General features: G+C 40.3%; 1 long non-coding RNA gene across 2 annotated transcripts; it reads right to left on the reverse strand.

The window, feature by feature from the left end:
- On the reverse strand, positions 1–27717 carry LOC114011725 (uncharacterized). Of its 2 annotated transcripts, XR_003553787.2 has the most exons (3): positions 27076–27717; positions 18859–20629; positions 1–1853 (listed from the first exon to the last, which is right to left on the reverse strand). It is a non-coding gene; the product is annotated as an uncharacterized LOC114011725 (long non-coding RNA). The 2 variants fall into 2 exon arrangements; XR_003553786.2 differs by lacking the exon at positions 1–1853 and having other exon boundaries at positions 18858–20629.
- Between the last annotated feature and the right edge of the window lie 50 nt (positions 27718–27767).

Here is a 27767-nt window from a genome sequence, read left to right on the forward strand (position 1 = left end):
AAAGAAACGCAGGTTGCGGACAGATGCACTGCTCTGGCTGTGGCTGAGCTGGTGGGCCAGGCTCCTCACTGCCCGCCCGAGGCTGTTGCTCACTCCTCTGGCCGCATAATGGCACGTGTGGTCACTCCCAAACTGCTTTAATCTTGTTCTTACTTAGATGGGGTCAGTTTGGCCTGTTGGGGCTAGGGAATAGCTGTATGTGCAGCTGGGCTTGTGCCTGCTGTCTTTGGAAGACCCTGCAAAACACCCTGCTGAGCTTGAACATCACACCAGGCAACCCCACCATGTGCTTTAAGTTCTCGCTCCGCTATTGCTTTGGTAGGACAAGCAGGTGCGACAGGCAGCTTTGGCCTGTATAGGTGAGTCCTCCTTATGTTGCTCTTTTTTAGGGTATCCTGTTGTCCCCTCATGTTACCTGTGCTTTCCATTCACACACACACACACACACACACACACACGCTGTGCTGTCCCTCAGGACCGTGCCAGCATAAAGTTTTGCAGGGCTACCGGTAGGTTGTGGTGGAGAGAATGTAGCTGTAGCTTCCCAATTAATAATGTTATTAATAATGGAACGATTAATATTAAGTAATCCATGTGGTCATAGATCAGGAGCTTTTGAGCTAGACGCTGTAAAATGCTAAAAGGGAACGACAAGTCCTTTCCCCCAGAAACTCGCTTTGCCAACGCTACGGGATTATATGCCAGAACTAAAAGTCATGTGTGCTTGCCCACATGGGCAACTTTTCTAGCTTACTGAATTACTATTGCACAACCATGCTGAGCTGACTGCTTGCTTTCCAAAATGAAGAGTCATCAGTGAAGTATATTAATATAACTGGAGTGGTTTAAAGTCACCACTTGGTCTGTACCAAGGATGTCAGAACCATATAAATAAGACTTATGATTTGTTTTCAGAAGAGCTAACAAAAATGGTATGAGGACACAGTTAACATTTTTGGGGAAAATTTATGTAATATAAATCCAGTTTGCTGGTTACGAAGCCAGAAGTCTTTGGTGTAGACAAAGGATGTATTATAGCTGGGTTTAGTTCAAAAGAGGTTTTGAATCCATTTTTGTGTCAGTTCTGTGGTAAAACTGTAATCTGTTTTATCAGCTCTGTCCCTCCAAAGACATACATTAAGCCATTCTATATCCTTAAGCACTTTAAACATGTGCTTAACTTTAAGCACATGGTTCACTGGGTTTTATTAAATAAAAAAAGTTTAAAAAAAATAACTGGCATACTCTTCTCATTTTAGTTCCCAGTGCAAGCACTGGTGACAATCTAATGACAATCTAGAGCCTGCTCTCAGCTTTAGGTTCGGCTCTCCGTGGGGAATATATACAGCCTTTCTGTAAGTGGAAAGCTATATTCTTGAGAGTTGCGTCTGCTGCCAAATTTTCAGGGGCCTGAGCAACTACGGGCCAGAAAACAGGAACAATTTAAGCAACAATTTATGACAAACTGTGATCCTATTTAGTTTTTATGCCTTTCAAAGCAGGTCTAAGTTCAAATGCTTATGGTTTTACACTGTCATGCCTGGACTAAAATAACCTTCACTTTCTTGTGCTGTTGAATGAAGTTTTTTTTTTTCTTTTCTGACGGCCAGGAGTGGCCTCTTGTATTAAGAACAGTTTCCTTAGTTATTTTGCAAGAGCTCCATAGTGTCATTGCCTCTCCCTTGAATCCAAGGTTCTGGGTAAGGCTGGGCCCCACCTTAACTGGATCCCGCTTCTCCGGGCGTCCCGCTGCAGCACCGCGAATGAGAAATATTCTTCATGTCCCAGCAGAATGCACAGCAAACGCCTGCATCCAGGCAGGGGGAGGGAAGAGGCTTGTTTTTTACAGCTGCCTAAAGATGAAACCAAAAACGAGGGTGTCAGCCACCACGCAGGCAGGATTTGGCAGATTTCTGTTTACTCTGTCCCTGACCTTTTGCAGATTATTTTTTTTTTAAACTCAGAACGCTTTGTTGCTAATCTGTTGGTTTCCCTTAGGTGCGTGCACATGCTGTTTCACCGGTGATATCCTCTGAGTTTGACAGCTTGGCTTTTCACTGTACTGTGTATCTTGGGGAGGTGGGAATCACTTCTGCCAGGCTGAGGCGTAGTGCACCCCACTGGAAAATCAGGGAGGAGACTCTCTGGAATAAACCTGGTCGCTGCTTTGTTACCCTGTTACCCAGCGGCACTCAGACTACCCTTCACACTTACTTTTGTTTTAATTTTATACCGGTTTGACTTTAGTGCAGTCACACCCAAGATACACTGACATACTTGAGAGCTGAGTCAGGGCTGGTGTACCGGCTTACTGACTGAGTTTCAGTTGTGCAAATCAAAAAACAAAACCCACAACAGCTCAATAGAAGTTAACCTTCCAAATTTGTCACCCATGGAGTGAAGACTGAGCTTTAGAAAACTCAGCAGAAAACTAGTGTTTTTTATTTTGGTTTTAATAGAAAACCAATGAGTATGAGGCAAGAAAAGAACTAGAGTAAAAAGTCCCTTGATGTATAAAATCTGGACTTCAGGTAAGGCACTCCAATCAATGACGTATCTGCAGTATCTTAATTTCGTCATGCAAAAGTATGTTACAGGAATTACTTTCATGCAAGTGATGAAAGCCAGTCCACATTAGCACTGCTTCTTTCTCCTCCTGTGTCTGTGGTACTGCTAGGATCATGTAATCATGCTGCACTAACAAAAGGCATTCTTAGAAATATGTTTGCCCACATTTCCAAACAGAGCAACAAGGCCTAAGAGGAAATAAGGAGTTTTTTCAGTGTTGGGTTGTTTTTGTGGGTTGTTTTTTTTTTTTTTTTTACTGTGTAATATCCTCAGTTTCTTTAGGCTATTATCTGAGTTTAAAGAATTGGTGGATATCATTTATTATTATTCATTATATATTGGGGTGAATATGTTCTTACTGTAAACAGCTTGCTTTACAATTAAACTTACTGATTAGCCATATGATAGGCTTACTATCGTTTTTGCCTGGAAGTAAATCAGTGAGCGTATCGGTGCATTTTGTTGAGGTCTGATGTCAAAGGCCTTGCTTGTGTGTATTCAGGAAAATTAATAGCAACTAGCAGTAAGGATAGCTAAAAAACCCTGAGTTATTTTATTTCCTTTGGCTGACATCCTGTTAGAAAACTTTATTTCCTGCATACAGTAGGATTTGGTTGCTCCACAGAGCAGTTATACTTAGGTAAATATGTAGTACGCATAAGCTCAGTGTTTTATGGCCATTTTGTTTACATATTCTTCTAAACCAAGAACAATCATCGGGTCTGTTGTTTGCCCATGGTCTGCATTCCATGGCATACCTCTTCTCTATGCCTCTACACTTAGTATTATTGTTTGAATTGTTTCTAAAGTTAAAGATTGTGCAACCAATGCATCAGGGTGTGAATAAAGTATGTGTCAGCCCCGTTTATTCATTTCAGGGTATATTTACGTTACTCAGCTTAAGTCTCATCAGCATCACAGCTTTCTCAATGAAAAGCCCATGCTGCAGAAACTGTGGTCTGTAGGGTACTACTGTGTGTCACTGGAAAGAACACATACCATATGATTTGTCTTGTAGGTACTATTTTCTTAACTGGCTCCTAAAAAAACCTCATCCCAGTAAGTAGATTAGTATTCAGAGCCCAGTAATCTCAAAACTGTGGTGCCTTTGGGACAGGACTTTTTCAGTCTGTGTTAGGATTCTCATGAGGTCCTAATTCATCACTGGGATTCCTGAGTACTACCCAGCACAAGTCATATAAGATATTACTACTAATATTTTCTTTTCTGTAGGAATTTTCCAGACTGATTCTGTGTGACAGCTCATGGGAGCTACGTATTGGTTACTGTATTTTTCTTTGATCCCTTTTTGGTGAAGGAAGTTTAAAAAAATTATTGTTTTGATATCTGAAGCAGACTGCAGATCTGAACACTTGATTACAATCTGTACAATATGAATACTTGATTAATAGTAATTGTAAGCATTCATAAGGAATTTGAGGCATCTGGTTTGAATAAATATCATACAGGGATAAAGATATCTAAATTCAGCCTAATTGTCATCATCCTGGAAATAGTCTTGTATATGGAACCTGGTAGCGGTGGAGATCTGACTTTGGTATAAATATTCACTCTGTCCTCTTGAAATTAATGAGTTTTGCTACTGATGCCAAAGGATTCAGGATTTCCCCAGAATTTCCCAGATAATGGAACAGAAAAAATCAGAAAATATGCATACAATAATTAATTCATATGAATCACTGGTGATGTGTGGTTTTAGGCCTCTGCAGTTTAGCCTTCCACTTCACCAGTTTAAACACGTACATGCCACACTCCTGTGACTATTCTGCTGCATCGGGGCAATATAAAAATGCAAATATTATTTTAAAATGATAGCTGTGTTCTGCTGGCTGCTGATTTCATTGTTGCTCACTTCTCTTGGGGTCTGGATGCCTTGAGCACAGGACGGGCTGGGAGCCTGCATTTCCTGCACCGTTGTAACTTCAGATCAGGACATTGTCGATAGTTTAAGATACCACACCTGGCAAAACCCAGCTTGGTCCCTCTGATGGCAGTGCTCCTTTCCTTCCATCAAATAGATGTTTTCCTGTGGAATATTAAAAATTGCACCAGTTCAACTTGGAGTAAACTTGTCATTTGAGGGTGCTTTTCCTATGTTAGGGGCAGTAAATCTTCAGCACTTACAGAATGATTCCACCACCTAGGCTAAGATTTTCATCTTTGTGAAAGAAACATGTATGTCCCTTTTTACTTAAGTGGAAGCAGAGTTTCTCTTAGGATTTCCTTCTCAGACCTGACAGGCTTTTCTGGGAGGGGAAAGGTTTCTTGCTACTAATTATTCTTGCCTGATCTCCCTCCACCCTCTTTTGCAAGCATAAAATCCCTAACGAGGATTCAGTTTGCTTCTAGGATCAATTAGTCCACTGATTTGCTTTGCCTTTTCTTAGGTATGGCCAGAGGTTGAGGCTCTAGCTCTTCAAAAGTTCTGTTTTTGGTTTGAGAATGTTCGTGTCGCTCCCCCCCCTTTCCAGGTAATGTTTTGTTTGCTACTTTCCCTTTTTGTATTTGTCTATTAATACTACATACAGTTCTAGCTTATTTTTAATACGACATGTAACTTCCTTTTGAATGGCTGTCAGCTCGCCCTGCTTTGCCGTAGCCAGTTGAACAGTTTCAGCCGTCTGCAAAACTATTCTGTATTTGAAATACTCCACGGAAGAAGTAAAAGGAAATAAAATCCACGACTTCATTTCCCATCTTGATAATGTTATTTAACCGTTGGCCTTATTGTAAAATATCATTCCATAAAATACCGTTGGATATGTTTACACACACGTGTTTATCCGGGTTTCCATTCGCATCCCTGGGGCCGCCGGCGGCCGCCCAGGGCGGTACCTAGCAAGGCACAAGGGGAATACGGGAACCCAGTGCGAAGTCTTGGCTTTGAATAAGCTCCTGTAGGATGTTGCCCGGAGCCCTGGGCACGCCTGGGAAGCCGTTCTGTTTTGCACAGGACCATTTCTTCCCAGCAGGGAGGAAAGCCGAACCCCCCGCAGGGCCAGCCAGTGGTAACGATGAGCCTGGAACGGGTTAACTACAGTATGCGCCCACAGAGAGCTCTTCTTTAAAACGGTTAATTCAGTCAAGCCTTATTCAATAGATAAAAGCGTTTTAACTACAGGTGCCAGCCCATCAGCCCCCTTTCAGCAGCGCTGAGTGTTTCAAAGGGTAAGTCACTTGCAAATGCATTCCCTCAATAGGTGAGAAAGCACTGCCCAGAATAGGTGGTCACCGGGCTCTTGCTAAACGGCACAAAGGGCAGTTCGTACCAAGTTACATTTGCAGTGTGAAATTTAATTTTGTTTGTTTATTAACTATCTCTGACTTTATAATTTATTCCCCCCCCCGGCTGTGTAGGGGGTCGGGCCAGGAGCGGGCCGCAGCGCACGGCTCTTTGTTCCAGCCCCACCGCTCCCAGAAATGCAATCGCCCCGTGTGGGGATGGAAATGCAATTTGGTGAGAAGCCGTATAACTGGCCGAGCTTGTTTAAAGCTAAGAGAATTTAACGCTATTGACTTTACTGCTTTGCTTTGCTGTTTAGTTTGTACTTCAGTGACTTCATTAAAAAGGAGGGCAGTTACTTAATCGTACAACCCAAACCGCTGGTGTCATTTGCAGTTTCCTGTTCTATTCTTACTCAGTGAGCTGAACACGAATTCTTCTTTAAACTTCTGCTTGAGATTTCTTCTGAACAGAGATCTCCCCCTTATGCCGCGCGATTTCCTTCCTATCATTTTCTTAAAAGCCTGTTGGAAAATCATGCTTGATGGTTTGCTGTGAATGCATTTCTAGTTTGGTTTAATGCCACTTTGAAATCCTAGCCGCTTGCATGGGCGAACGCTGCCATGCTTTGTAAGGGCTAGGTGGTGTCCGAGCACACCCCTGGCAGGAGCTGACTACCTTTGTTTAGTGTTTGTAATACAGTAACACCAAGAGGCCCACTATGAATCCTCCATAAAAGCAGGCATTGTGTACACAGCCTTCCCGAGGAGTTTAGCCTCCAAGTGTAGGAGACAATCAGTGAATAAAACCAGGGGAAGCACAACCTGATGGCAAGAGCATTGGGGGGGCGAGAGCACTGGGGGACAAGTCCCTGCAGCCCAGCTGAACAGATGCTGGTGCCTCCCAGTAGAGACGATATTTAAGGAGGAACCTGGAGGAGAGTCGTGTGGTGGATTTGCTGTTTCTTTTTAATGTGGGAAGTTCCCTTCACACATTAGTGCTGATTAAATGATTAAGTACTAGTAGCCATTACACAGCCGTGACCACTGAGCCAGATATCAGAGTGTTGGTATCTGACACTTAACTTTACACATGTACACGCAAAGCTGTGACACTGCTTTTCAGGCACAAGTTTTGTGGCAAACCTTTTAAGGAATTTCTTTTCTGAGAATTAATGAACTTCAGTTTTGTATGCATTTCTGCTACATACTCTTACATCCCCCTGTCCTTCCAACATAACACCAGGCATGAATCTGATTCCCACTCTGTGCAATAACCCCATGTCTTCTCCCTATCCAGCTGCAACTCATCTCTTTCTCTATCTCTTGGCTTGTTGGCTGAGCAGGGGCACCAGGATTCGACTGTTGGCCTCGCATGTGCTGATTAGTTACCTGATGCTTAAATAACTATGGAATTTTACTTGCCTTTCCCTTGGTTTAGGTGCTCTTTCCCCTCTGCCAAGTCATCCTTTGCATAAAAACCAAGGGATTAATCATCACTGTGATGAATTAAACAAGAAATTAATTAAGAAATTTCAGCAGCTCTGTCAAAAATGGTCTGCAGGTTCTGAAATTGTCAATAAGGGGAAAGAGGATGCTAAACAGTTTGGTTTAATGAGCGCCCTTCCTTAGGTGGAGTGATTGTGCAGGCCCAAGTGGTAGGGCAGTTGCAAAGCTTAGTAATACGGAGGTGTTCTGAGAGAGGAAAATGCAATACCTGATCACGTATAAGGTAAGAATTTTTTAAGAGTAGAAAAAGTGCATCTGTAGTTTCCTAAGTAATAGCATATAAAAATATATAATTTTACATGTAAATTATATAACAGTATGTTTAAATGCACAAATTTGTGGAAATGGGCAACAGTGAGGAAAAAAAATGTAATTCTAAATTGACTGAGTTTGTAATGAAGCATCCCACCCACGTGCTCTGATATGGGGTCCTTTAGCCTGGCCTAAATACCTGAGCAGGAGTAGCATTGTTAAAAAACATCATTTCCATCTTCTGTTCTGTGTTGAACAACTGCCTTCTGTGTGCTGTTTTATATTTAGGAAATATCTAATGGCTGTGTAAGTAATCTCACTGTGCGCTTTCCCCAGCATCATTTTGTGCTGCCTTTCTTTTAGCTCTGTTCTGACAATTAAGAAGTTACATCCAGTTATCTCACACTGATTCACAAACTTTTAGGGTGGCCTGGCAACAAATGATGCTCGAGTCCTGTGAAGATAATCTTAATTTTACCTTCATATAAATATTGCATGAGAAAAGTTCAGTGTGCACGTAATGTTAGGGTGTGAGAGTGCAGGATGGTCTCATTTTTATTTAATTCAGGCCCCTATTAATTTTTCTGGAAGCTTGAAAAAATCTCAGCAAACACTTTTCCCTCATCATTTGAAAATATAATTGCTTGTTTTGTAGGTGTTTAAATGTTATCGAGAATACCCGTAAATAGAAGGAGGAGGAGGGAGGGGGTATCTATTTGTAAGATGAGAAAAGGAACCACTGCCTATTGTTTGACCTGAACAGCTCCCTGATTGACTGGGAGAAGGAATATCTCCATGGGAACAGATGAATGTCTGGTTTTCATGTGGTGAAATCCCCAATCGAGCTCGCAGTGGCTTCACTAACATGGCACTCTAAATTGGTTGTTTGCATGCTGTTTCTTACCTTTCCCTAAACTAAATAAGTATACTTCTTCTAAAGTTACTATTCCCCAAAATACAACAACAAAATAAAAATGCAGGGCAAGTAACAACCTGAATTAATGTCTTGATTTTTTTTGAATTATTTTGTATTTAAGTAAGGCAGGCAAAATAATTAAATGAGATATAAGCATTTAGTATGGAACAGTCTTTTCAACGTGCTCCTTTTCGCAGATCTGGGTGATACCAGAGGTATTGACATGCCTCCTCATGACAGAAGAAAGCTGTTAGTTTGGTGGAATTTGGAGGACTCCTGAATCTATTGTGTCTTATGGGTTTGCTACAGCCATTAACAATGGTCTGTTTTCCCTCCTAACAGGAGGGAAATGTCAGTTGACTTCAATACTGCTGAATCTAAAAATAATTTAAAAAAAAAAACAAAAGGGGGAGAGAGATATTAGAGGTAACAAAAGAACCACAGTTAACATAACAATAAAAAAAATGGCAATCCAGGTTGGATGAAGGAGTGATTCCTAAATATTAAAGCCCCAGTGGTCTTATCTGGACCAGCTGCTTATAATGTCTGTGAGGAATGTGGCACATCAAGTGTGTGAACACTGCAGCTATTGTATCCTAACAGGCTGATTGAACCCTGGATAATTGGCATGTAACCTTCTCTATTAATAGTGCAGACAGATATGTGAATTAGTTGAATGCCTCAGACATATGCCATGCATTAACCAAAAGGGCTTACAATTCTCATAACAACTTGGCTAACTATTACACCAGTAATTATTCTTTAGAACTTGATAATATTAGAGAAAAATCAATAAATAATTTGTAGTTTCAGGTCAGATTATGAATAATCAGTTGCACTGTAACGTAATCACCAAAGGTTGGATTGTAAGGAAGATTCAGGACTGATAGTGTGGCACTTTGATGTTTTTAAAGGGGTCAAAGTGTGATTCTCTGTCTTTGTTTAGCTCTTGTAACTTGAAGGAATCGATAGGCATGTGAAATTTAGAATAATTTCAGGATTGCTATTCTTTCTGTTGTACAAGAGATGTACAGTCAGGGCCATTGTCTTTGGAAAGACAATAGATTATTTTTCTTTATGGAATACAATGTAGAGGGGTAAGATGGACTTAAAATAGGTTTTTTGCATTACATTGTGTCTTCCTGTTCTGAACCTTTAATCCTTCCATTTCAGTTGTTCATCTAGGACAAAATGGCAAACCCCACCATTTACTCCTTAATTAAGCTATTCTTTTGCTAAAGTCATGGAGTGTATGATTCACCTCACAGTGATCTTGAAAGAATGCAGCATTACAACACTTTAAAAGCAGAGGACTATCAACTACGGGCAAAGAATATTTAAATATGGGAGCTGCATAACCTGTCTGAGAGTGTGTGTTTGGTGTAACAAGCTGCAGCGAACAGAATAATCTGACAGAGCTATGGGGCTTTTTTTATTTTATTTAAGAACCTTTTGTGAAGGACTTCTCCTTAGAAAAGCTACTTACAAGTTACTGGGAAATAATTGGATATTTTAGGACAGAAATTCAAGTTTAGATGGTCCAACGCTTATGACGATTGTGCTGCTGTTTTGCCTAAAAAAATGGAGATGCAGTCTCTTTTGCAAATGCTTTAGTCATTTAAATGCCACTCATAGTAATTGCCATGTCAGGTTGGAATCAAATAAACACAGACATAAAAAGTAGTTTAAACAGCTACAAGTACTACACAAATAGAGACACTTTCATTTCTGAGTTGGTTTTATTTACATTTGCCATATCCCACAGAGGCTGAGTTGAAAACAAGGTGTTGTAGTATTAGGGCCAGAACTCAAAGAGCTGCCATATTCTTTGGTATTCATCTATCTTCACACAGAAGCTAAAACTTCTTTCTTGCCCTTGTCTGATTGTCTCCTGCATGCAAGTTTCCCATCATCAGCTTACAAAGACCGTAACACTTTCTTCCACCTGCCACACTTCCTTCTCTAATTACCTGGCTTCTCTCTGAGGATCCTACCAGCCACAATATAGCAATTAGACCAAGCCTTATCTTTCGGGTTTAAGATGAACTTCCTTCTTTCAGGCCCCCAACTACCAAACCCCTGCATAATCTCAGCTACTGCCAGCATGAGAGAAAGCCCCTAATGTCGTTTGCACGAAGAACTTGCAAATGGTTGTAATATGCATCATGTCTAGACAAATCAGATCGTTGATCTGAACTGTGGTGGTTTGGTCTCGCTAATGCCAGTTCAACAGTATTTATGAGGAAACTGAGGTAGCGTAAACATTATAAAACTAACTTGGCAGTGGTGTTATAAAAAGCTGAGGAGCTAGCATGGGAGAGGGCTGAGATATGCTTTTTTATGTGTGTGAATTTTGCTGCTCCTCTTTCTCATTTCCCATCTTCCCAATGCAAAGATAAAAAGAGGAGAGCTCTAACAGGCAAATGTTTTGACCATACAGTCACCAGAACAAGATCTGAACCAGCACCCCAGAGCTCAGCTCCTAGTTTTGGGAAGAATCCGATCTGAATTAATCTTTGCTACTCAGCCCCCTCTTTGACAGCCACAGCAGCGTTGCCTGCCTGCCATGCAGAGGCTTGGCTTGGAGGCCCATCTGTGGCTGTTTTACACCGAGCTAATTTCCTATCAGCAGTAGGACATCAGCAAATCGGCGTGGTGAGAGTCCTGCTGCCTTTGCAGTTTCCCTTTGGAGCTCTCGGGACATGTGAGAACAAAGCAAAAGAAGCAGCCCAAATTATTGCACCCGTTACTCTTGAAAAAAGAGGTCATGCCCAGTTTCTGAAGGTGACTTTACAGGGTCTGAATCTCCGCCCGACATGATAGTTGTAGCCCTAATGTATAATTCCAATTCAATGGATTGCCATCTAGTTCAAAAGGCATTTTATTCTGATTTGTCAGGAAGTCAGAACAATTTGGTATGGTCCTTCACTAGCTCTTGTGACCATAGTAATAATTTATACAAAGATTTATTTTTCCCCTATATCCTGATTTTGGGGGAGTGCATGTCTAAGAAGACAAAATTGTGCTTGCTTGAACTCAAATAGGTATTTTTTTTGTTTGATACCTCTTTATATTTTAATATGTCTGAACTGTCATCTATAAAACGTATATGAACTTGTTCTGTGAGAAACATATTAAAATGTACATTCATTTCTGTCCTGTCTATATTAGGTACATTTTAACTGTCTCTATGTACACAAAATATATAACTATATAAGCCTAGATTTATGTCTTTCTCTGCGAAGATGCAGAAAGACATATACACAGCTTCAGAAGTTCTCTGGCTGTATCCATTTGTCAGGTTTCGTATTTTCCTCGGTGGCAGACGTGCCACAGTCAGCAGTGAGGAAAAGACTAGTAGCAACTGGCAGATAGATGACCTTAACTGGGATCAATACAAAAAGCTTCAGGAGCTTATGAAATAAAATACTTTGAAGTAAAATGCAAAATTGGATTTCACAAGCCATCATTACTGTTTGTCACTTTGGGGAGAGGAGAAAAAGACCTATGTGCTGTATTTAAAGTGTTCACATAAGAACAGGACTTGAATGAGCTGAGTTCAGAGCGAGCTTTAAAGATCACACTGCCCGTGAGCAAATTACTTCAAAGTCCCCTTGCTTAAGGGGAAAAAAAAAAAGTCTAAGAAATAAGCTGGTTGGTTTTGTGTGTCACCGATGATGGCCGGTGTCAGAAGTATACACTGAACAGAGAATTCATATATTTTACAGCTCCAGCTTCCCCGAGATGTAGGGCTGTAACTCATAGGTGCATATGGGCTTAAGCAGGACAGCCGAGGCGCTCACGCCTGCCTTTGGGCATCCATCTCCCCTTTGGATGCTCGTGGCCCTGCACCAGGGACGGATACATGGGCATGGACCTGCCTGCTGCTGCTTCCTTAACACCTGACCGATTGTGGCTGGAAAATTAACCACGTGAGACAGGTTCCTCTAGATGAGAACTTGCATTAGAACTTGGCATCATAAAGGATGTCTGTGCTGTCCTTCAGCCCTACCAACATTAATTATTTCCAAAGCGCATCTCAATTTTGGCTGCCCCATTGTTGCTATTTTGAGATGATCAGATTTATTTGGGCTATTTTCACTTGATTATTTAATCAAAATGTGTATTGTTGTTCAGGGTTTTGAATGACTGGTGAACATTGACTTCTGAGATGAGAAGCTTTTGCTTCTCAGATGAGGGGAGGTTTGATTTTTTTCACCTATACTTAGAGGGCTGGGTTTACCAGGCTGGGTTAACCTGATGGGTCTCAACATTCTGAAATTATTGGAACTTTCTTGGCTGGTGGGTGAGGAAGCATTTGACTGAGGGTCTTGCAAAGCATGGAGGTGCTCAACCAAAAGCTTTTGGCATATATCTGGCGAAGGAGGAAAATATGTTTCTGGTTTGGTCCTTAATGCCCACCCACCATCAGATTTTTCTCTCCAGCTCCTGAGAAGGATTAGGTGAGGGGAACAGGAATCTGGCTTTGATTTAGAGTCCGTAGGCATAGTTTTCTCTCTGTTTAAAGTACCGAGCCGTGATGTTCAGCTTTTCTTAATTCTGGGAACACCTAACCTTGGGGGAAAGAAGTCCAAACCTGGCAGAAGTTAAAATAAACTGTGGGTAACCCTCCCTTTCTTTTTTTTTTTTTTCCCCCCCTTCTCCATTTTCTGCCTTTGGTTTGCACTCATGGGGAAGGTTTGCTTTGTTTCATTTTCATTTTGCACCGGCTTTGTGAACTGCTGCCTCCTTGATATTTAAAAGAGCGGTAGTGTATGGCCCTGTGGCTTAAGAAAAATGGAACTGATGCTACTGAAACTGTCTGCATGGGTAATGCAGATGGTTTATCTCAGGTGGAAAGAGTTATTAATGCAGATCTGGCTTCTGCATTTAATCCAGATGGCAAAAGTTAAGAGTAGCCACTGCCATTAACCACAACGCAGAGTAAATATTTCAATTTGATGTTGACATAGAAAAACGCACGAGCTTGCACGAGCTGTGGATCTGTCTCAATTCAGCTAAAAAGGTGGCGAGATATTGGTGACAAAATACTTGCACTGCATGTAGGAACTTTGTGAACTAACTGATCAGTGGGATAGAATTTCTGACCCAGACAATGTTTGGTGAAGATTTGCTGTTTAATGAGAAGGTACTGCCTGCAAAATAACTGACAACTTTGTGGCTAAGACTCTTCAGGATGGGGGAGCAGCAAGTTTTGAGCCTCTGATTTGGTTTTCTCTGTGGTGGCTCAGAAGCCAACAAGGGGCTGGACCCACAGGTCAAGTCAGTATTAGGACATATGTGTAGAGTGGTAGCATCCAGTTAGCTTAGTGGACAGGAGCTATTTCATATCCAATTTCCTCCTAAAAATGAGGAACCACAACAATGAGGGATAATCAAGACCCTGTCTCTGTAATTCAGCATCAAAATCAGAAGGGAGACCAGGAATTCTCACTATTAGCCTCTTAGAGTAGAAATCCCAATGTTTATGGAGATTAAGAAAGGTATTGATTTGTCACAGGCCATAAGGTTTCCTGTGTGTCTGACTTTTTCTTTAATTCCCCTGGGTTTGACAACATTGACTTAATCTATTTAAGGACCTATGATGAAGGATAAAACATCACCATCTGCTAATACAAGCATAACTTACAGAAAACTCATCAATTTAGAATAGTGGGAAGAATAAAATCTTCATGTACCTGTTTAACATGATGGCAGAAAAGATAATTCAGAGTTCTTTTAAAGCATATACAGGATTAGCTGAGGAAGAAGATCAATGGATAGACAGCACCTCCTTTGTTACAAACAGATTTTGGTTTATGATGAAATGATACAACTTGGTAGGCAGCAGGACGTAGTGTATTTAAAATATGTGTTTTTGTTTAGATGTCTTTGTCGGCAAGTATCGTTGAAGTCAGTATTCCACATGAAGTCACAGACACACAGACAGACTCGCAAGAGGTATAGTCACCTTTCCTCACAGACACAATGAGTCACAGAGCAGTTTGTGTCTTCCTCCACACATATGATGTACAAATAGCAACATCTTGTAGAATGACAAAAAAGTGAATCACTAGACAGTGTGGTTTTATCAGATAGAAGATTCTGGATCCTTAGACTTATTATTTGGTCTGGTGCATTTTGAGAATGGACTCCTTTTATGTATTTTAACAGCTGCCACCACAATTCCTGCAAATCCCAGTAAACAAGGTGTTCTCTCAGTCTGTGTTGGTACTGACAGGATGGCTAGGCACCATCTAACAAACATTGCTGCAGCCATTTAAGAATATGCTTCCACAGCTGAAATTAGTATACTGAAAACATGCATCTTTCACAGCTTTTCAGTGGCTTAGCTTAAGCCCACCTTCACTGGTAGTTTGAGGTAAGTCCCTGCCCTATCTCAAACTGGACACACCAAGCGAGGGCATAAGTCCTTCCATAACGTCCCATCAAAGCCACCCCACTCTGAGCTGCTGTTGCTGAGGTACCTGCACCCTTTCTGCCCTGCCTCGCTGGGGCTGGGGCACCTCGTACACCCACCGGGCAGTAACCAACAGCTGGAGGCAGTAACTTCTTCAACTGCTACAGCTGTATCTGTCCTGAATATCAGCCCACAACCTATGTCTGTATTGCAGTTGCAGGCATGATTGCAGGCTGTGTTGACATATCTAACCCTCACTTAAATTAGCTAATTTAGGTACTGATAACTGTAAAGATCTGAAAGCTCTGAAACATGGACTTCAGGCACTTGTACAGTCTGAGCCTGAAGCAGTGCTGCTATAGCTACTTGTTATCTGCTATCTTGATTTCCCATTGTGTTGCTGCATAGACAGCAACTAAAGTGCAATTTAACATTATACTTAAGCCAGCCTAATGGGTAACTGGCATGAAAAAGAATAATTGTTAAACTAGTCTAACTACTACATCAAACTCCACACTTGAGCATTTGGTTTAAACGTCCCCGATTCTGTAACCCCAGCATCATTTACACTTTCTGAAGCTCACTTGCACAAACAAATATGCAAACATTGCTCCGTTGCTCGGCTGGGATACTTCTTAAATCCTATTTATGGCTTTCAGAGTGCAGCTAATTTAGATCCTGTTCAGCAAGCTGGTTTGTGTGTAGCCTGTGAGTAGCAGGTAGGAATTGTTTACACTGGTAACCATGATGAACATTGTACTTTTTGCTATGAATAAGTATGTGTGAAGTTGAACCAGGCTGAGTTTATTAGGCGTGTTAGTGAAGGAGCGCAGAGAGCACAGTCCCTGTTGAACCTCTGAATTTTGAGGCTGTTGTTTTTAATAAAAGAAAACGTTTTTTGTCAAAACAAGATGTATTGCAGCATATCCTTTTTAGGTCTCTAGTGTAAAGATTATTCCATTTTTCTAGCATCTCTCAGTCTACGCAGGGCACAGCCTCAAAATCATTGAGGCCAATGGGAGTTTTTCTTTTGATTTCAGTGAATGTGGATCAGGCATACGGAAAGCTGCACATGAGATCCTGGGAAAGGGCAATGTATCCAAATGAGAGGTTTGTTAACGTAATGTAGACATAAAGCCCAGATTTAAGCAGTTCACTAACAGAAGCCTGTGGTGTAACTGCAGGAATTCTTGATACCTTTACTTCCTGCACCACTTAAACACACAACGAAGCAGGAGGGAAATCGTTCATGATAATTAACTGGTTAAAATAAGAGTGAAGAAACCTAATATCATCAGGGTTCAGCAGTTATTGAATAGTGCATAGACCTCATGCTGATTCTATGTAAAGAAATTAATTTCAGCTGCAGAATATAGCCATCTTCTAATTCGGTATGGACCGGGTCCTTCTTATACAGATGGATGGTTAGCGCATTGTGGGGGGACTCTCAGGGCACAGTTTGATGATATGTTTTTTTCAGGGAAGAAATTTACTTAAAAGGGTAATTTGGATGATCTGGGTTACAACACAATCTTACAGGCATTTTAATCCGTATAAATTGGAGTGGTGGAGTCTGGCCATAACATACAGCATAACCCTCCGTATCAAATATATGATTTGAAAGTATCATTTAACTTGGGCAAGGTTGTTGTTTTATTCGGTGGGGGTTTTTTGGACAGAAAAAGAATTTTAATGTAACGTTATGTTATCTTACATAAGATAAAGATTAACATAATATAGTGTAATAACATGGGCAGCCCTTCCCCTGCACTTTGAGGGAAAAATAATTTTTGGCGATTCACTATCTACAAAGCTGAATATTTGCTAATAGGTGGGTTATGTGGAAAGAAGAAAAGTGGGAGTGAGCACATGTGGGCATGCTTCCTTTGAGTAAATCCTAAGGAAAGCCTTAACAAAAGAGGAAAAAATATTGAAATGGAATTGGTAAAGTCAAACAGTAAAACAATATACTTAAGATTCGGAACGGATCGTCAGCTGGTATAATTCAGTTCTCTGCGGGCTGTGAGAGAGCAGCGTTACCAGATGAGTGTGTTTCTCACACAGTATATAAAGGGTGTTTTACCCAAACGTTTTTTTAATCAGTCCATTTTTAAACAATGTAAGCTGACAGCAAGCCTTTAATATGCATCGCCAAGGCTTTCTGAATTGTAAGTAGAAAGGACGAGTAGATTTCCCTGAATTTAGGAGCATGGTCTGGAATTTCGTAGGTGGAGAGAAAAGACTGCTTTGCTTTGAAGTTTTCTGCTTTATATGCTAAACAGTGCTGTTGACTGATTTACTGCAATTTCACATTTAGGGGGCGGGGAAAAAGGAAAGCAGTGACTTTTTGTTGAGTGTGATGAGGAATTATTGACAGATAGGGATACAAGTTCCACTTGCTTGCAAATTTGCTTTCAAACACAACAAGTTAACACAAGCAAGGGCTTGTAACAGTGCAATGCAACATTTAGTAAAGACCTGCCACATCTGGCAAACTTAAAACATTACCTGGTTTTCCGCAGGGCTTAGGAAAGGCTGTGCTATTGATGGAAATGCATAGTTTGCAGTTAGCATAAACATTTTTTATTTTACTGGAAATGCTTAGTGTACCACACTCTTTCACTGGTATTATAAAAGCTCTTTTACACTATCTTTCTACTGAATGTTTAAGATTCCTGGAATATTTTGTTTCCACTAGAACATTTAACCAGCCTGATTATGCGTCAGTGGCAGGGACGCATCCTCAATAATAAATTTGTATGCATGCGGTGAAATGAACTGTAGCATATGTGGAGTTCCAAGACCAAAACATTTGTAACAAAGAAATTCCTGCTAAGAAGTGACCTACTAAATTGTGTTCTAAGCACTTTGGTTAGAAAGCGTATCTTCCTAGTTTTCAGGAATAAATATCAGGCTTAATGTGAAAATACTCAAGCTCGTTGTACAATCTCATGTCAGCATGTGCAATTTTGAGTGTGGTAAAAAAAAAGCAATGATATGAAGCAATGAGCAAGAATTCAATAGAGGTTTTGTTTTAGTGTCTCTGAAAGGAAACTGTCTCCTCCAGGAGAACACTTCTTCCTTGATAGCATATCATTAGTTACTTCTTTACATGCTATGGGAAGATGTTTCTTTGAATCTTTATGTGTGGAAAGAGGCAGAAAAGAGTGTGTGATAAAAGAGCCTGCTAAATATAGCATAAGCATCTGAATGCACAAGCGCAGTGCATACTTGTATGCAAAATGTGTAACAAAGGGAAACATGCCTTATCACATCAAAATACTATGTTTAGTTAGTGTGTACTTATGTTCTGTAATGACATTTATATTGGGAAGGAAATTCTTCCTCCTCCTTTGGCAGCAACCAACAGGGCAAATTTCATTAACTTAATTCCCAAAAGTGGCATTTGCTCGTGTATAGCCCTGCTTAACTGAACCCTTCTGTGCCTTAGTTCCCTGTCTGTCAATTATACTTGTTGAATTTCCAAGCATATTATTAAGTCATTTATATGTTTTTAAAGCACTTGGATATCTCATAAAAATGATTGCATAAAAGTGCATTTATATTAGTAGACCTTAATAAAAACAGATCATGTCAGGCACAATTAAACTCTTTTTTTATGTCCCACGATGCAAATCTTCCTATATAGCTTGAAGTTTAACTTTCAAAGCTCAGCTGAGTTTATTCAACTGATTACTATCTAATCCACCCACCCCTCATCCCACACTCCCTCAAAAAAATGTTAAAATCCTGCCCAGAGTGATATTTTTATTTTTAAACTTGAATGTCTAAGCATTCCTCACAGATGTGAGAAAACTTGATCCTTAATCATTACAGTAAACCCATGCTATCATTAGACAGAACACAGTCTTTAGCAAAAATCCAGATTTTCATGAATAAATTGGCTGGTATGTACCAGTTAGTACTGTAGAAAGCCACATTTGAATACCTGGCAGTCTTACATCTGCAAACAGCCTACGTCTCCGTGATGCATTTCTTGCTTATTACGCTGGGAAACAGCAGTCACCGTCCTCTCTTCCTGCTCCAGCTGTTGCAACACGCCAGATCATTTCCTAACTTTCCAAATGAAAGCAAGTATTGCATCCAAATGCAGGCTTGTTTGCATGTATGCCTTTGTTTGGACAATTGTTTGTGGATTAAAATAATAGACACAATAGGTCTTTGTGATCTGGCCTGTGCTGAAGCACGGGGGCAGAGATGCACTGGAGGCAGAGGAGTTGGAGGGGGGGTACAAGATGTTCATTGTGACCAGGTCACCCGCCTGGCTCCTATACTTCCCTATACCATCTTCATCAGCTTTTTAAGCCTCAGGGCAAAAACATTTGGCTCTTGTTTGACTCCTAATTGTCCAAGTCCATGTCCAGTGCCCTTCGGGAGTTTGCTTGCTCGCTCAATGCTGAAAAGAGGATTCCCAAAAGAGAAAAATTTCCTTTTGCTTAAAGTGTGTGTGCTAGGTTGTTGAACCACCAGTCTTACCAAAAAGCAGACTTTCTTGGCAGTGGAGGAAAGGGCTGGCTTTATTCCTGATGGAGGTCACACTGAAATCTGTTGGAGGTTTTGCTGTACATGCTTTTTTCCTCGTATCTGCTGTGCTGCACAGTACTTGCATCAAGCTGCTTTGTAGGAAATATTTTATTACATTCAACTGTTTCATTCCCTGGGCTGGTGTAAACAAGTATAACTTGTTGGTACTCAGTGAACCATGAATACTTATGCCTGCAGAGAATCTTCTTCATTATTTTTAATCTAACTACATTAATAATTCTAATTAAATACTAGTACTTGACACTATATAGCAAGTCTGACCAATTCCTTTTGCAAAGATACGGACACAGTATCCATCAAAGTAAGACACTGTATTGATAAAAAGGTTAGTAGTGCGCACGATGTGTGAAATTTTAGTTCCAATTTTATCATTCCGGAGTACAATCAGGACGATGTTCATTGTGCACAGCACAGACTTGCATTGCAGTGGCAAGCCCCAGTAGCTGGTAAGGTGTAGCCATAAGGAAATTAGCAATTTGGTCTGTCTTGAAAATTTTAGCACCCTGCAAGGTGATCACAGAAGGCTTAGGAGGCAGTTCAGAGCTCCTGACACCCTTACATCTCTTGAGTCTTGTGGTTTCTGAGATCCAAAGACTCTTGTGGGTTTTAGTGTGAGGAAAGAATGATTCCTGAGAAGATCAACCCAGAAGGAATTCTTTAGGGCAGCATTCAGTGGAAAATCCTACTCACAAAGCCACAGCAAGTACTCCTTAGACAAAACACCTACTTTTATATGTAGATGCAGCTGTTGTGGGAAACTATCCATCTTTGGGTCCATAAAAGTCCAATCTATTTTATATGAAAAAGGCTAATTTGCACAGGTCTGGGAGAAGGAAGCCTCTTCCAAATGATCGATATTTTGTTATTTGTAATGACATTGACCAGGTTATCATTAGTCTTCAGATACTGCACACATGGGTGTATCAAAAGAAGATTAATCACATCTGATTATATACCATTTTAGGATCAGTTCCAATAAACCCAATTACAGCATTTTGTAACTAATAAGACCTCATTGAACTCAATGTATCCCTCTTAGGGTGCAGACTTGCATGGTGCTGAGCACCTCTGGTGAGATAGGGAACAGTCTCTGATAAATCCTGAAGTCTGAGAAAATCAGGCCTCCCAGTAGTTAATTATGGGGGATTAACGACCTATATGAAAAATAACAGATGTGGCTAAACAATAAGTTTGCAAGCAGCAATACGACCAATCAATATAAAGCTGTGTTTAGCAGGCAATTATGCACCAAACATGGCAGGAAGATTAAAAAAAGCAAAACTCTTCATACTTGAAAACATATTTGAAATGCTGGGAGTATGCAAAACATCCAATTATGAAAACAGCATGCTAGAACTGCTGAGATAACTTCTCATTCTTGTTATTATACAAGGTGGTTTTTACAAGGTTTGCTTATTGTCATAGTTCCTTTTCACTCAGACTAGAATAAAATGGAGCACAGGTAATAGAACTGCCTTAAATAGTTACTTCGTTGGCAAAGCATAATTCCAAGTCCATTTTAAATCTATGTACTGGAGTGCTTAATCTAAGCTGGAAAGGATGGGAAAAAATAAACACTATGATAAGTAGATATGATATCAGGAGCTGGCTGTGCTTGAAATTTCTCTTGATTATTGCTGCTAATGCTTGAGACAGACAGGAACTGCAAATAAATAAATACGTTCTGTTAATATTTGCTGAATTTTTTTAACACATTCCCTTTGGCTCTACTTGTATCCTGTCTCTCTTTTGCTTTCTGAGAACGTATGTGTGATTGAGTCAGGGAACAAATGTTTGGCAAAAAAGTTCAAAGTTTCTAAGACTGGCACACATTAGTATTTGTGTCAGAGATCTGTGCACTTTAACCCCGGCTTGGAAAAGCCATTCCTGTTCAGGACAGCAGTAGCACATCAGGTAAAACCTGTCTGCACCAAACTCAAAGGGTATTTGGATGGGAGCAGAATTTCTCCCATGGCCCTGGAACTTCTGTGTGTATTTGGGGTTTTACTCCTCCCCCAAAGTCTAGAAAGGTCAATGAAATCAGTCCCTTTGGATTTTAAGGGACTTTTCATGAGGCTCCCAGACAGCAAACAGAAAAGTGTTTGTGTGACTTTGTTCCAGGACTGCAAACTCAAGAATTCAAAATCTGTAAGTCAGACCCTGCAGAACTGTGGCAAAATTATATTTAAAATTAGAAATTTGGGATGTTTTTATTGTCTTTTTGTATCTTGAACCTATGTGGTTCATATTTTCCAGCTGCCCTGCTATGAGGGCTAGAGCCTGGCTTTGTATTGTGCTGGGAAACTGAAAATCTCAAGTGATCACGTGACTCCCGAAGCATGGGGCTTACCAAAGTCACAAACTGCCACAACATTGTTAATAAAATGTTGTCGATTCAGCAAAATAACTAAGTGTATTTCAGATATCGCATGCTGCAGATGATGATCATTTAGCAAAAACTGCATTTTTATGATGTGTGTTTTCCAAAACACTTTAGTAAATCACCTTCATCTAGCAAATCAAAATATTGTAGGAAAACTTGACTCCAGATAAATATTTTGCCAAGAAACAAAGATTTTAATATGAATTTATGTTTATGGTTAAGCATATTCTCTGCCCTGCAGCTGGGAGGTGTGATGTGAAAGCTCCTAAATAAGTGTCCACAGTGCTCCCACATGCAGAGTGGTAAATTCTCTGAATTTTATGCCACCTTAGCTTTGCTATTTGCTTGGGCTAGCTAAAAATATAGATTCACTACAGCCTGAGTTCGGCTCTCACATCTGTCAGCCCTCCACACACTCTCATTGTTGCAGGTTTACTTTCAGAGTAGGACACTAGTAGCTATAACAAAGGGCAACATTTGTCTTTGTATAGATGTGTACAGATCTGTACGGATTGTATGGCCATCAGAGCAGTATCAATTCTTTATATACAACTTTATCAGACATGCAGCCATGATTTTGGATATTGTGTCTATTTCTACCCTCAGAACTCCTGATCTGAAGCATGTGACAGTACTTTTTTGAGAAGCCTGACCTAGAGATTAAGGGGTGCAGAGCACCCACTTCACCCACAGCCTGTATCATTTCCTTTATATCCCTTGAGCTTCAAGGATGCCCACATCCCGACAGCCGCCCACATTCAGGCTGCCTGTAGTTTTCATCAGCTTCTGTTTTAGGGAATGGCCGTGGAAAAGATGGATGGCCTGTGTGACAGAAACTGGATTAGGTGCAGCCCATCCACGCCAGGAGCTGGAGCATCTTTGTGTCTGTGTTAAGTGTGGATCCAGTGGGAATAGTTGGAAACTCTGAATAGCCTTGAGCCCATCCTTGCTGGTTCAGGAGAACCAATTTTAAAACCCTTCCAGTCAAGCAGATGCATCTTATGTTGCATTCAGAAGGTCATAAAGTTCCTGATTAAGCTATCTGCTTGTTATAAACTAGACTTTCAGGTTTTAGGTATGTTCCAAGAGGCCAAAACTGTAACTTTGGCTTGTGAGAATAAGCTGTATTGCTACAACTAGCTCCAATTTTATGACTGAAAAACAACAGATCAGCCATTAGGTTATTCACATATTTGTTAAAGACATCATTGAAATGTTTTCCTCAGAAGCAGGAAAAAACAAAACAAACAAAAAGCCATACCACAGTTTCAGAGAGTTTCAGAGCTATTATGGCCTTTGATTTATGAGTTTTAGCAGGTTCTGGAACAATGTCAGAAAAAAAATTGGGAGAAGCTTGCTGTTACAGCATAAGAATACTATAGTATTCTGAAGTTTTATTTCAGAGGATTTAGTCTGATTTTGTGGTTTTATGACACCAATGGGTTCCATTATTTGCAATCTGCAGACTCAAAACTAAAATATAGTGTGCTTACATTTTGGAATTAAAAAACATTTTCACAAATAAATCTAAGCAGATTGGAAATAATACAAAAATCTGTTCATTTTACTAGAAGAATCTGAACAGAAACTGGGCATGATTTCACAGTCAAAACACAATAGAAAACTTATTTGGGTTTGCGGCGCTGCAAAGATGCAACCCGTTGTCATTTATTCACTGGTCATTAAATCAGAGCAGATTGGTATTAGTTAAGTGGCAAGATGAAATCAGCATTCCTCCCTGTGGTCCATTTTCTGTTTATTTTTCTTATCTTCTCTACAAGTGGATAAAAGAAAAAAACAGAGCCAGAATATAAGCAATTACAAGGTCCAAATGCTCTTGCTTGCCAGTGTTAAGCTAGATCTGTTCTGCATGAAAAGAGATACTGCATGAGAGAAAACTACATTTTTCTTCGTATGAATCATCCTATCTAGTTCCAATAAAATTCCCATGGAAACTCCAGGGCCATCCAGCAGATCCCACACTATTTGTTAAAGGGAAATATTGTGGTTTGAGAATTGCCTTGGGTTCCTGTCATGCCATCCATGCTCTTTAGCAGTATGACTCCAATAAATACAGTGAAGTCCCATGGTCCAGTCACTCAGGCATGGAAAAAAATCCAAAATGTTGCATTTCTCAGTGTAATGGTACCTGGTTCCCTCCAGAAAGACTAGCAAGGACACTGGATGCAGAAGCTAAACAGCTGATAGTAAAAGTATTGGCTGCATAAACCCTGCTAGGTTCAGACATTACTTCCCAGGTTCCCATGATCTCACTATATCCTGAAGATCCTACTAATTATTTTCTTTTAATTAGCATACACATTGACTTTGATGGGATCAGGTCTGCCCCACATGCAGCTTTCACACCAGCACAAGCACACCAGTTTGATTTGCCTGTGCTGCTATAAGCTCCAACGGGAACTGCAGTGGGGCAAGGGTGCTGTGTGCCGGCCACGTCCCGCGCCTCTCCTTCCTACAGAGCTACCGTGAGCTGAAAAGAGGACGAGATGTTACTATAAGTGTGTGCTGCTACAACTGCTGACTTTTGCTAATATAGCTATTATAGTCACTGACTCATCAGTGATGTAACCGTGCTGACAGAGGACAGCAAGATGGATGTAGTTTCTTCTAGTCAACTAGGTCTTTGTCTGAATATGACTTGCATTTTTTTTTCCCAGTAAGCTTTAGCAAGAAAAACAAAACATTTTGCTGGTAGCCCTTGCCCAAGCAGGGCTGGGTCTCCAGCCATAAATTTTGTGGGCTAGGTCAAGCATTTTGATTAATTTTGATATAGTAAGGGAGAAAAAGGAAAAAGAAAAAAAAAGAAAGAAAAGGGAAAAAAAGGATTCCCAGAGATTTTCTGACTAAATTTTGTTTCTGTAATAGGATGGTAATAAAAATGCTATTGAACTCTGAGCTACATGAAGATTAATACTAGTCACCAAGCAACTAACTTGGGAAAAAGGATGAATGTTAGTAGGAAAACAAGGATATTAGTAAAGCCAAGCAAAGCAGAAGCATAAAAAATCAGGACGCCAGCTAGTTCTGGTTGTTCCAAAAAAAATCACTTACAAAAAATTTCCAAGACAACACTTTTCGCTTAAAAAGTCCAAAACAACACATCAGCATTCTAGTAATTCCTACCATTGAATATCTGACTTTTAAACAGCACATATTTTAGGAGGAAATACTTGAGCTATATAAATAAGAGGCATCCAAGAATCTTTGTTTTCTTCTGAAATACAAGGCCAATAACTTATCTCTTATTAACAAGTTCATCTTTTGTTTTCCCAAGGTGCCTTTTTTTTTTTTTTTTTCCTCCCTGTGTGTGCTCTTGGCAAAATTGTTTGGAACAAAAAGAAAGCAGCTTCCCCTCCTGTTGTTTTGCTGCCTTTGCAAGCATTTATTTTCATGGAGACAAAGCTGGGTTTCCTCTGTGGCGGTGTTGTGTTGCGTGAAATGTCCCAGCATTCCTATGAATGGAGGCTTCTAAAGACAGGCTGTTCTGTTTTGAACTTGTTATGACAAAAATAGCCAAAAAAAAAAAAAAAAAAAAAGCCAGCTTGTCAAATTAGGAATTACATGAGGTCAGCAAATTTGGGAACAACCGCAACTGGAGGAGAAAGAGAGAGACCTAATTACGACTTGGGGGGAGGGAGAAAGGGTGGACCTTTCTGAAGCAAACCCAGAGCTGCTTTTGATCTCTGGGCATGGTGGGGCACTAGTGATGTCTTCCATTAATTTTGGTGGCAAACGATTGGGCTTTAATATGCCTAAAATAGCATCAATGCTGGCCAACATTCCAGCCTGCCCTCTGCACACCATATGATTATTTCTGCCAGAAGCATAAACCATTTGCACTGTGAGGTTAAACAGTGCCCTAAAATCCTGTGCCCACTTCGAACTTTCTCGGGATTTTATACAGTACCTGTCACTACAACATCAAAAGCTAACTTCTGCAAAAGTCTGGCTCTCAGAAATCTCTGGAAAGGGAACTCAGCCCATTTTGGAGAAGTTTGGTATCACAGCACAATGACTTTACCACTTGGACCTTTGTCCAGCCTCAGATGTCATCAGGCACAGGGGATTCTTTCAACTTGGTATAGGACAAACTGCAAAATTCACACCCAGACCCAAGCAGTAAGTCCAGAAGTGGTTTTGAATTGTGCCAAAGTCTAATGTTATTTATATATGTAATTATAGGAAGCAGTAGATAGTCAGTGTAGTCTAGGAGACTGCAGATGTAGCAGTAAGCCAAAACTCCTGTATTCTGATCTTAACTCAGTGACTCAGTTTGCTTATCTTGTACAATACAGATAATAATCATGCTGACCGGCAGGCGCACAGGCAGGCGTCAGCATCCAGCACGGTCCTGGCAGAGGCTGGGGGAAGCTGCCAGGAGATGCTCTCCCTCCACCTGTTAATTTTGCAATGCTTGATGAATTCCTGGATTTTATTTTTTTTTCCCAAGCCCCATCTATCAGACTCCCATGATTCAGTGTAAAATTTTTCGTTCCTAATAATAAAAAAAAAGGTTGTCTGCATTTGTTATTTCAGAGGGAAGTTAAAATTAAGATCTATATGCAGCCAAACAGCTTAAAAACAAATGAATAGTTGTTGTGTTTTCTAAGAACCTTATGAATCCTAGGCCAGCTGGGGGTGTATGGGTAAGGGATGTCTTGACTTCTGAACACTTGGGAACGGCAATCCCAATTGTTTAGACTAATACAAATACTGCACATTAAAACATAAGGCAGGAGGTTGTTTGGTCCTCTGCCTTGGCTCCCAGAGGCTGCACCACAGAAGAGCGCTGTTCTTGCTTCTTTCCTTTGGTCATATGCAGATGCAGAATCCAAATCACCATCTAGAAATTAACCAACTATTTATTCAAACCAAATTCAACCAACTAATTGTTCCCAAGCTTTTCCCTTCACTATTCATTACTTGGTACGTACAATCAGTTCCCTAGGACCTAGGTCATATGACATGCCTTTTTTGGGGGGCCTGGATAATTAGAATGTGAAAGTATAATAAATAGTAAATAACAAATTTACTTAACAGAAGTCAGTTATACACACAGCCACCCTTTCTCCACATTCTCAAATATCTCTGCTAATAAAAACTCATTCATGCCAATGCTCACAAATAGCAAATGAAAGGGAGCACAACATTGATTGTAAAAAGCAAATGCTCTTTGCAAATGTTTGCAAATCCTACCTTGTACAATCCAATAATTCTGTTGGCCACGCACAATACCTGGGGATGTGAAGGTGACAGCTATCTCAGCAGTGTTTGCAGTAGAATATAAGTCAACTAGAATAAATGTGGCACCTTTGAAGTATTACATCTGGAAGTGGCCAGCGTATTTTCACATACATTTTCAATCTTGTACTTAGAATATATTCCAACCTTACATTCTCTCTGACTAGTGAGTTAAAAGTCCAACATTCACATTTGTTAATTTTTAACCTGGGTATGTGAAAATGTTCTGATTTTTTTCAATTAAGATGTAAAAGTAGCAAACCTCCCCCCTCCCCTCCCCATTTCTACACTTGAATGTAAAACACACAGATAAGCACCACTTGAACAATACAGTAATAACTAAACTGGATAACCTATCTGGGTTTAATCCAGCCTGCACAAAGACAGCAGTTCAAGTTGAAACTGAAAGCCAGTATTTAATATATGAACTGGTAAAGACAGCATTTGATATAACTTTAACAGGATCACAAAAGTTTAACAATTTGTGTGGGATTTGTTTGTGAATTTTAACTTTCCCTTTATCACAAACAGAAAAGCTGAAGAAGCTTACAAATTAAATTGCATGAATGTGTCTAATCTGGGAAGAAGGAAGTTCTGCCTCAGATACATACGCTTTATGCAACAGAGCTGTTTACTTTATTTGTAAA

This window comes from Falco peregrinus, chromosome 9, assembly GCF_023634155.1.
Source record: "Falco peregrinus isolate bFalPer1 chromosome 9, bFalPer1.pri, whole genome shotgun sequence".
Lineage (NCBI taxonomy): Eukaryota > Metazoa > Chordata > Aves > Falconiformes > Falconidae > Falco > Falco peregrinus.